Source organism: Carlito syrichta, unplaced genomic scaffold (genome assembly GCF_000164805.1).
Source record: "Carlito syrichta isolate Samal-C Ts95f unplaced genomic scaffold, Tarsius_syrichta-2.0.1 Scaffold302292, whole genome shotgun sequence".
Classification (NCBI taxonomy): Eukaryota; Metazoa; Chordata; class Mammalia; order Primates; family Tarsiidae; genus Carlito; species Carlito syrichta.
This window is the reverse complement of record NW_007246388.1, coordinates 273,359-284,533: the sequence shown is the minus strand read 5'-3', so window position 1 is coordinate 284,533 and position 11,175 is coordinate 273,359. Positions and strand designations below refer to the sequence as shown.

The following is an 11,175-nucleotide window of genomic DNA, read 5'->3' as shown; positions in this document are numbered from 1 at the left end:
GCCCAGGTGGGTCTTGAACCCGTGGGCTCAGGCAATCCACTCACCTCAGCCTCCCAAGGGCGCGGGATTACAGGCTGAGCCACCGAGCCCGGCTGTACCACATTTTTAAAATCCAGTCCTCTTTTGATGGACAGCATGGCTGGTTCCAGATTCTTGCTATTGTGAACAATGCTGCAATAAAACATGTGCAGGTATCTTTTTTATAGAGTGATTTGATTTCTTCAGGGTATATTCCCAATAGGGGGATTGTGGGGTCATATGGGAGGTTGATATTTAGAGCTTTTAGGAATCGCCACATTGCTTTCCACAGACGTTGCACTAGTTTACACTCCCACCAACAGTGTAGCAGCGTTCCCCTTTCACCACATCCTCTCCAGGATCTGTTATTTTTTGAGTTATTGATAATTGCCATTCTGACTGGAGTTAGGTGGTATCTTAGTGTAGTTTTAATTTGCATCTCCTTGATGATTAGTGGGGTTGAACATTTCTTCATGTGTCTGTTGGCCACTTGGATATCTTCTTCAAAGCCAAAGAAACCATCAAGAGCAGGGAGACAGCCCACAGACTGAGAAAAAGTATTTGCCAACTCCATGTCTGACAAAGGCCTAACATCTTGGTTCTACAAAGAACTCAAACGTGCTGAAAAGAAAAAAACAAACAGCCCCATTATAAAGCGGGCAAAAGATATGAACAGACACTTTTCAAAAAGGATTCTTGTTTTAATCTTCTGCATGTGGTCAGCCAGTTTTCCCAGCACTGTTTACTGTGAATAGGTTCTCCTCTCCCCAGTGGTTGGTGGTGGAGGCTTTGTCGAAGATGAGCTGATTGAGAAATTGAGGTTTTGCTTCTGGAATTTCTGTCCTGTTCCATTGGTCTATATACCTGTTCTTGTACCAATACCAAGCTGTTGTGATTATTGTAACCTTGTAATAAAGTTTAAAGGAGTGTGATACCTCCTGCTTTTTTTTTTTTATCTGAGAATTGTTTTGGCTATTTGAGGTCGTTTATGTTCCCATATGAATTCCTGTATTGTCATTTCCAGGTCTGAGAAGAATGCTGCTGGTAATTTGATGGGTATTGAGTTAAATCTGTAGATTGCCTTGGGTAGGATGGAAATCTTAATGATGATTCTTCCAATCCATGAGCATGGAATATTTTTCCATTTGTTTGTGTCATTTTTGATTTCTTTGAGCAGTGTTTTGTAGTTTTCATTGTAAAGGTCTTCCACATCTCTGGTTAGGAAGATGCCAAGGTATTTCTTTCTTTATTCCTTTTTTGTGTGTGTGGCTATTGTGAATGGGATTGTGCTGTTTATTGTTGGTTTGTAGAAATGTGCCTGTCTTTTGCACATTTGTTTTATACCCTGAGACTTTGTCAAAGTTCTTTATCAGTGCAAAGAGGTTTTTGACAGATTCTCTTGGGTTTTCGAGGTATAGAGTCATGTCATCTGCAAAGAAGGATAACTTGACTTCCTCTTTTCCTATTTGGATACCCATAATCTCCTTCTCTTATCTGATTGCTCTGGCTAGGACTTCCAAAACGATATTGAAAAGGAGGGGTGTCACCACTATTTGGTGAAAAATAGGTACACTCTTGGTTTTTCTGGATTATTTAGCAAAGAAAACTCTTTTTGTCTTTCAGTTTTAAGGCTGACTTATCTAGATGAGCAGAGTGGAGGAGAATGAAGTAATCATTTGTCATGTTTTCATTTATATGTGGTTATGTGGACCACAAGGAATTTGAGAGATCTGTGAATTTTAGTTTCATGAACATATATCTTATCATGAATACTTGTTAATTAAAGCAAACATATATTTTGGTTAGAAATCTCAGAGGGGAAACAAAATGTAAGAGTTTTGAAAATATTAACATTTATTTGAGATATATATTTCTTGCTAGACTAATAATGAAGTATATTTGCCTAAAACTGTAGAAAATGTTCTCGTAGTCATTCTTACTCAGTTTGTAAAGGAAATTTGTGGGAATGTTCATTGTTATTCCCACTTTACCATCAGAATCGGATCCTCATTCTTGACACTCAAATTCTGATGTCCTTTCCCTTGTCTCATAAATGCCTCCTCTAGTAGCATTAGGCACTGAAATTGGAAAATCTGCAACATAGACCCTCTAAGCTTATAGACAGATATATTAGATAGCATTAACTCTAATACTTCATAGAATAAATTGACCAGTATATAAGGGGCATGATGACCTTCAGTCTGTTTTTGAGGAAGACGTGATTAATTTTGTTTAGGCCAAATTAAAGAAAGATTCTAGGGGAGATGACATTAACTTATGTTAAATAATGAACATAGTCTTTGCCTCTGGGAGTTGGAAGTTGCCTGAGGAAAGTCATGTTACTCACGACAGAGAAGTAATACTGGTAAAGCTCTTTTACCCTGCCTCTGCTCTATTACTCTTGCTGTTTCTTTGTTAAAACACGTTGACTGGTACCCATAGCCTAAACATTGCAGCTACTTCTACCGAGCTCACACAGTTCTAATAGTTGAATTGCAAGGCTACCAAAAGTTATTTGTATGTGTTTTCAGCCTTTTATGCCTGTTTAACTTGTTAATGATTATATATTTTAACTGGTTAGTCCCAGACTTTTGAAAAGTGTGCAAAAAAGAATATTCTTGCTAAGACACAAAGTTGAATACTTTAGAAAGACTCAAAGGCAAGACCCTAAGAGTATAATTGCTGTGTAGTTAGACATGAGTGAAACAAATGAAAGCCAAAAGGAAAAACAAAGTCTAAAAAGATTGTGTAACGGAGATAGTTTCGCTGCTAATTTTGGGTTCACGTTAAAGATACTTTGAAAGTCTTAGATTATACATTACGGTTATTGTGTATGCAAGAATTGCAGCATGAAGTTATAGTCATTGGAGATATTATTCAAATAAATTTACTAGTCTTCATTAAAGGGTAGATGAATTTGCAATTATGTCTTTTATGTTGAAATAAATGTATTGTGTTTTATGAGTCCCTAATTTAATCAACTTTTTCAGTTAACCAAGTAGATAGTGGTTCTGATTGTATTGGATAAAGGGCTTCTTTGGAGCCATTATTTTTTGGAGTGAGGGCACTAGTGGAATATGGAGAGAGTAACAGATAAGACTGGAAGAGTGAACCACTACTACGTCCAGAGATTTGTATGCTATGCGGAGTTTGTCCTTCGGTGATGATGCAGTTTTAGGGATGTTATGACCTTCAGTCTGTTTTTTAGGAGACTGTTCTTGACGTGTTAGGGAGGTTGAGCAAGATAACTAGGGCAGTGGCAGTGAAAATAGAAGTGAAAGAAATTTGGAGAATACAATCGCAAAGACTGGTGTAATTCACTGGATCTAGGTAGTATGATAGGAAGATAAAAGCGGTGGTGGTGATGATAATAGCAAGTGCTTGTTATGTGCTTTTCTCTGCTTTAAGTTCTATAAATAACATAATTTTGGTTATCCCAATAATCACATGAAAACATAATTCTAAACCTCCAGAACTCTGAAAAATGAAAAAAATAAATTGTAAGTTTGGTATAGGCACATTTGGCAGCAAACCATGACCTGAACTGATTTGAGGCTATTTCTAGTCTTTATCCCACTTGACTGTCAGTTTATTTTTTCCCAGAAGTGTGTTTGGTTATGAAGTTCTGCTTTAGACTGAGAAAGTGTTACGTAAAGTATGAAAAATGTTAAGATTTGGGTTTGGATGAGGGATAGTAGTATGTATTAATAATTCCTACTTTATAGATGAGGAAACTGAGTTATAGAGTTACTGTGTCCCACACAGTAAGTAGCAAAGCTAGGATTTGAACTGAAACAGTTTAACTTTTCAACTCTTCACTTGTAGCCATTACACTATTCTGTCTCTAAAAGTTAGACTGGGTGCCAAAGCTCACACCTGTAAGCAGTTTGGGAGACCAAAGTGAGAAGATTGCTTGAGCCTGGGCACCATAGCAAGATCCTGCCTCTACAAAATAAAAATATTAGCTAAACGTGGTGGTGCATACCCATAGTCCTAGCTATTTGAGAATTTAAGGCAAGAAAATTGCTTGAGCCCAGGAATTTGAGGTTACAGTGAACTGTGGTAATGCCACTGCACTTCAGCCTGGGTGACAGAGTGAGACTCTGTGTCTCTGAAGGAAAAAAAGCTTAAAAAAATTATGGTACAGTGTTTATTTTTATCTCATAGATTTTATTCACATAGTATCATTCTCTGAATTAAGCAATATTGTATCAACAACACTCTAAACAGTACTGTTTAGAGTGTTGTTGATACAATATTGCTTAATTCTATGCCTTTGGTGTGCATTCTGCAAATTTTGATGTTAGTGCCTTCTGGCTCTTACCAGAAGGTAACAACAAAAAAGTTTCCAGGAAACATCCAGGAAGACATTTTAAATAATAGTTAAGCTCAATAAATATGGTTCCAACAATGTACATAAGTTAATTAATGGTAGTGGAAACAATATTAATAACTGTGAATGGTGTCACATGTGGATGATGACAACCATAACATGCCAAACATCTGGCCAATATCTATTATAAGATATCATTGATTTTAAGATCATTGGTTGTAGAAGATCTCAGTGATATTAAAATGTGGAGAAAATGTGCATCTTAGAATTGTTAAATGAAGAGTAAGATTTTTACCTCTGAACTAAAAGCTGCAGTAATAAAGTAAGACAGTAGTGCACATAAATGATTTTAATAAATAAACACATGCTAGTCAGGAGTTAGTCCATGGCTGAAGAGGTTTAGAGTCACTTCTTTGGGGAAGAATTGAGAGAAGTAAGAAATGCCAAAGACTGATTTGAGTATTTCTTATGTTTAAGGATTGATTGCTTTATGATGAGAAAAATTTAAATACTTTACACATTTTGAATTTATTTTTTGCAAATAACAATCCAGATGCCCAGTTTCACAAATAAACTCATTTCTTTTGAAATTTCCATAATTATTGACACAATTAGTAATTGTGGAATGATTTTAAGATGTCAGAAATTGAGCAAAATATCTAGCAAGGTACCAGGAGATTGGACTAATAACCTGACATTCAAAAATGATACTTTTGCCTGTGGGGTTTTTACAAACTAAATTATTTTTGAATGGTTAAAGTGAATAATATTATAAGCATTGCAAGTTCTTGACAATTAATGAGAGAGAGAATTTTCCTTCTGGGAAGATAAAATAGATACACTTTTTCTTGTTATTCCCACTAAGTACAACTAAAAACTCTGGACATTATGTCTAAAACACAAGAGACCCTGAAAGGTGGAGAAAGTAGAGGAAATAAGGATCTTGGGACCCAAAGCACAATACAGCAGTGAGTCCCTGGACTTTCTTTTGTCCCACCCATATATTCCACAGTTAGAACTGAAGAAGGTGATAACCCAAGAGGCCGCAATGAGTGGACACCAGAAAAAAGCTACTACAAAAGCCTAACCTGTTTAGCCAAATTCTAGAAGGACACCATAGCAAGACAGAAAACTTAGAAAATAACCATTCTATTTCAACCAAACCACAGGAAAAAAACTTGGTCGTACTCACTCCAGCAAAGGCCAAGTAGGGAACCTTGGACTTCACCAACCTGTAATGAGATACCCCAGCACTCCATTGGAATGATGTCCGATTAGGCCATCTGTACATAGTTAGTACAGCTCTACGTCACTTACAATGTCACTGGAGATTATTTGGGAAACCTAGACTTCCACTCCTATCTGGGAGTAAAGAAGAGCTCCTGCCTCTCTCTGCTGGGTGGTGTCAGAGAAGGCCTATTGGAGAGTGAATGCTTTAACCACGACCCAGAAATAAAGGGGACTTTCTCCATCTTCCCATTCTCCTGCCACCACCTTGGGATGTCAGTGGAGGCTGTATGGGAGCAGTAGTGATATACTCATACTCTTCTTGGCCAGCAGAGGTATCAGTGGAGGTTTGTAGGAGAGTCAGAACTCCTACCCAACCCAGAAGTCTCAAGAAGCCTCCCTATCTCTGGTGTCAGTGGAGGGCAAGTGAGAGATGGAACTTCGTCCCCAACTTGCAGTACTGAGATGGCACCTCCCTATATACTTCTGCTGGAGTAGGATCAAACAAACCCATCTAACAAAAATTTAAATAAGATCTAAAGTCTTAGGATTCCCAAAATGTTCGATTTTACTTTAAAATTGTCGTAGAACCCAAAAGATCTCAAACTGAATTTAAAAAGACAATTAATAGAGACCCAATTCCAGGATGACAGATAATATTGCAGTTATCTGACAAAAATTATCTTAAAGATGCTTCAGCTATCTTAAAGATGCTTCAGCAAGCAGTTATGAGCACTCTTGAGACAAATGAAAAAATAGAAAATCTGCAAAGAAATAGAAGATGTGAAGAAGAACCAAATGAAGAGATTAGAGCTAAAAAGTCTAATAACGAAAATAAAAAATTCAAAAGATAGGCTCCAGCAGCAGAATGGAGGGGATAGGAGAATGAATCAGGAAACTGATAGGACAATAGAAATTACCAAATCTGAACAACATTTTTTAGAAAATAGACTAAAATAAAATGAATAGAGTCTCGGGGACTATTAAAAAAGAGCTAACATTTATCCATCAGAATCTCTTGGAAGAAGAGGAGAAAGAAGGCATGACTGGAAATGTATTCAAATAAATGATCAGTGAAAACTTCTCAAGTTGGGCAAATGATATAAACTTGCAGATTCAAGAAGCTTAGCAAACTCCATACAAGATAAACCAAAGCAGTCCACACCAAGACTTGTCATATGCAAACTTTTGAAAATTAAAAAATAAAAAAATCTCAAAGACATTGAGAGGGAAATAACACCATGTGAGGAAAAACAATTTGAATGACTGCAGATTTTTCATCAGAAATCATGGAGGCTAGAAGTGATGCTCATTTGTCAAGTACTGAAAAAAATAACTTATTAATACTTTCAGAGGTTCCAAGTCAGAACTTTTGTTTGGATTCTTTTTTTTTTTTTATTTTTTGAGTTGGAGTCTCACTCTGTTGCCCAGATTGGAGTGCAGTGGCATGCTCCCGGCCACTGCAGCCTCGACCCGCTGTGCTCCACCGATCCTTCCACCTCAGCCTTCCAAGTAGCTGGAACTACAGGCGCATGCTATCACGCCCAGCTAATTTTTTTGATTTATGGTAGAGTTGCGGTCTCGCCAAGTGCCCAGGCAGGTCTCGAACCTGCGGGCTCAGGCAATCCACTCGCCTCAGCCTCCCAAAGCACTAGGATTACAGGCTGAGCCACCGAGCCCAACCTGTTTAGATTCTTAATGATTCCCAGTATGTTTCTTTCATTGGGGTATATGAAATGGGAAAGTGCGTTCCCACTAAACATTCACAAGATTATTTACTCTTATTTTGTGAATTTTGTTGCTCGAATACTTAACAAAAGAAAATAGTATGTATTTCTGAAGTTAAAACTATAATGTTCTACTTAATGCATCTTTGACGTTTGGGTGGCTTTGTTTTCATAATTTTTCTCTCCTACGGTAGCTTTGAGAACATCATTTGGATTTTAAGATACATAATTGTTATAATGCTATTTTGCTATGATTTTTTAAAAACTGTGTATTGGTTAAAATAATTTGATACTAACTTTCCTAAACAAGTCAGAAAAATACATTAAACTTGGACACTAAGTATATTCAAGTCTTGCTGAAATTGCTTTGTCTCTTTGCTCACTAGATTTTGCAGTTAGCACATATGCAAATAATTTAATAAAATCCCTTTGGATAATGTCTTGATTGTGAGACTTGCTCATTTATCCAAAATTACATATCAAGTCAGAGTTGTTAGAATAGTATAAATTTCAAATCTGTTATGTTACCATTTTTCATTGCTATGACTTATTAAGAATTTCGTCTTGCTCTAGATAGTATCTATGTTGTCTACCTTTGAATTACTTAAGAAATCATTAACTATTGTTAAAATATAGGCCTAATTTTCTTTACCCTGAAGCCCTCAGTAGAGTTAGTTGTTCATCAGAAAAGCAGCCCACACTTCTAACCTTTACTTTGGGACTCCTATGTGAAATCTGTGGGGTTTTTTCCCCCTTTTTAACAAAATGTAAAATAAGTATGGCATATTTTTCCTAATTAACAGTTGCACAAGTTGTTTATTTTAGTTTTTTTTTTTTCAGTCAGGATCTTACTCTGTTGTCCAGACTGGCGTGCAGTTGAACAGTCATCGTTCACTGCAGCCACAACCTCCTGGGCTCAGGCAATCCTTTACTTCAACCCCCTGCGTATCTGGGACTACAGGTGCATGTCACCACACCCAGCTAATTTTTGCTTAAAATTTTTAATAGAAGCCGGGCTCGGTGGCTCAGCCTGTAATCCCGCGCCTTTGGGAGTCTGAGGTGAGTGGATTGCCTGAGCTCGCGGGTTCGAGACCCGCCTGGGCAGCGAGACCTCATCTCTACAATAAATCAAAAAATCAGCCGGGCTTGGTAGTGCATGCCTGTAATTCCGGCTACTCAGAAGGCTGAGGTGAAAGGATCACCCGAGCCCAGCGGTGGCCGGGAGCGGCCACTGCACTCCAGTCTGGGTGACAGTGAGACTCCAACTCAAAAAAAAAAAAATTTTTTTTAATAGAGACCAGTTCTCACTATATTGTCCGGGCTGGTCTACAACTTCTGGGCTCAAGCAAGTCTTCCACCTCAGCCTCCCAAAGTGCTTGGATTACAGGTGTGAGCTGCTACATCTGGCCAAAGTTGTCCCTAGTATCTCAGCTTTTGTTATTCTGAAGGAAATCTGTAAGTTTTCATTGTTTTTGGTGTCCCTCAAAGTGAAATTTTCTTATTCCAGGTAGCCTGTATTTTGCTTCACCTTATCTTAAACATTACTTTCTAAATGTGATGATTTTGCATGTGATAGCAGATAGTATTTTAATTTTATATTTAACTCATTTAAACTTCACACTGCTCTGTAAGTTACTGTATAAATTAGGCTTCAAGTGTTTAAGTTAATGAATGTCACACAGGTGTCAGGAGGGAGATATGGGAACTGAACCCCAAGTCTGCAGAACATAAAAGCTTCTGCTGTTTTTCACCCAACCAATCTTTGAATGGCTTTTCAAAACTATTCATGGTAGAAAATAATTAATGCCATGGGATTATATTTATTACCTTTTTTCAAATATGTCTTTTTAATGTTTACATTTATAAATGATAATTCTGTAGTAGGAGAGGTTTGTACATGAATGCATAAATATATACCTAAACTTTTGGCTCAAGGATTGCTCCAGGCCCTGCTCCCTGCCTGCAGTTTTGGAACTTTACTCTTCTTAGTTTCTCTTAACATCCTTCCTGTTCATGTAAATTTTGGATTTGTTTTTGCTTTGATGTGGTATTTCCTTGAAACTCTTTCTCATATAATTCCCTCTGCTTCAAGCACTGCAGCTACTCTGAGATACTCCTTTTATTCTCAGTCTTTATATCCTTTGAATTATTCTAATACTTCAGCAGAATGTAAGTATTTTTATGTAAATATCCCCAATTGTATGAGGTTTTTCCTGGCAAAATAATTATATATTCTGGAGCATAACACAGTTTCTTACTCTATTTATATCTTATTTTTTGGCTTTAGACTATATATTTGTAATATATAAGGAAATACTCTTATTTAGGTTTCTATTATGTTTATTAAAACTATGAAGACAGAAAAAGTTACCTCAATTCAAGTATATCTTCGGTTTGTAGAAGTCCCATGCAAGTCATAAAAATTTTTACATGTTACTAGATATGAAGGCCCTGTGCTGCAGAATGGTATAGTAGCCACTTTTGTGACCTAAACATATGTACATAACAAACTTATTATAGTAAACTTGGAAAACAAAATATGATACCCTGTTAAAAACACATAATAACCCATGCAAATCTCTACTTATCGACCTCTTGAGATAATCACTGTTTTAGAGAGAGAGGGAGGGAATGTGGTGTGTGTGTGTGTGTGTATGTGCGTGTGTGTGTTTGTGTTTTGTAAGAAAAATAGAGATTGATCAGTTCTTTCAGTTACTTTCAGGAAAATGAGCTGGGCCTCCATCTAGTCAAACACATCTCATGGCTTTAGTGATTTTTGTCCTTTCTTACCCATAATGCATTGTCCTTTTTCAGTACCGGCATAATCACCAAAGAATCCTTTTCTAATTAAAACAATTTTTTCTATTACTCTTAAGCACCACATAATTGTTGCAGGACTTGTCACAGCTTTACATTTATTTGTCATTAATCTAATTCTTTCTAGACTGGAAGCTTTTCAGAGGGAAACTCTGTTTGTTTTTACATACCATTATATTACTGGCATGTAACATACTAAACACTCGTTAAATGTGTGTTAAATTCATGAACACATTAGAAATACAGACAAAGATTATAAATAAGCAGTTCATGAAAGGAGAAATACAAATGGCAGTAAATTTATCCAGATATTTTCAGCCTTATGTGTATTTGGGAAATAGAAATTAAAGCAATAAGATGTTTCATCTCCATTATGCTGGGGGAAAAAAGTTAAAGATTGATAATGTCACGTGTTTATTTAAGAGTATGTCCATTAAGAGGATAGTATTAAATTTCCATTAATTTTTGTTTTACAGAAAGACCTCAAAAAGTGACTGTATGTATGTCCATATAGACACATACACATTTATAGCAGAGGTACTGGAAAGATTTTAGCTATCCTGTTGATAGTGGTTATCTTGGGGAAGGGAACATGATAGAAGGAGGAGTATAAAGGAATTCTTTTTTTTTTTTTTTTCTTCTCTGTGGACATTTAAAAAAATCATTTGTAAAAAATATGAATGAATTATTTATGAATTATCTGAATGAATTAAGTTGGCTTGGGATGTAAAGAAAAAGGCCCAGTTTTCACACATGGAAATGTAAAATTCGGAATATCAAAAGAAGATGTTTTAATCTAGAGCATTCTAGTCATTCTGTGTTGTTGGAGCCTAAGGTGTGGAAGGAAGAAGAACACGGTTGGAAAAAAACAAAGCCAGATTGTTGAGGATTATAGATGTTTTCTTGTAGCAAGGTAGAGCCCTTCAAAGATTTTTAAAGTTAGGAATTAACATGAGTAATGTTAAATAAATGATTCTGGGAAATGTGCAGTTGACATAATAAAAGGATTGCTCTGGCAGGTTTGATGAAACCTATGAATACTTTCTTAGAATT

The 11,175-nt window shown here is 36.4% G+C and overlaps 1 protein-coding gene across 4 annotated transcripts in view; it reads left to right on the top strand.

Moving 5' to 3' along the window:
* PPP1R12A (protein phosphatase 1 regulatory subunit 12A) overlaps positions 1-11,175 on the top strand; it is a 156,156-nt gene that overhangs the window by 71,503 nt on the left and 73,478 nt on the right. The window lies entirely within an intron of this gene.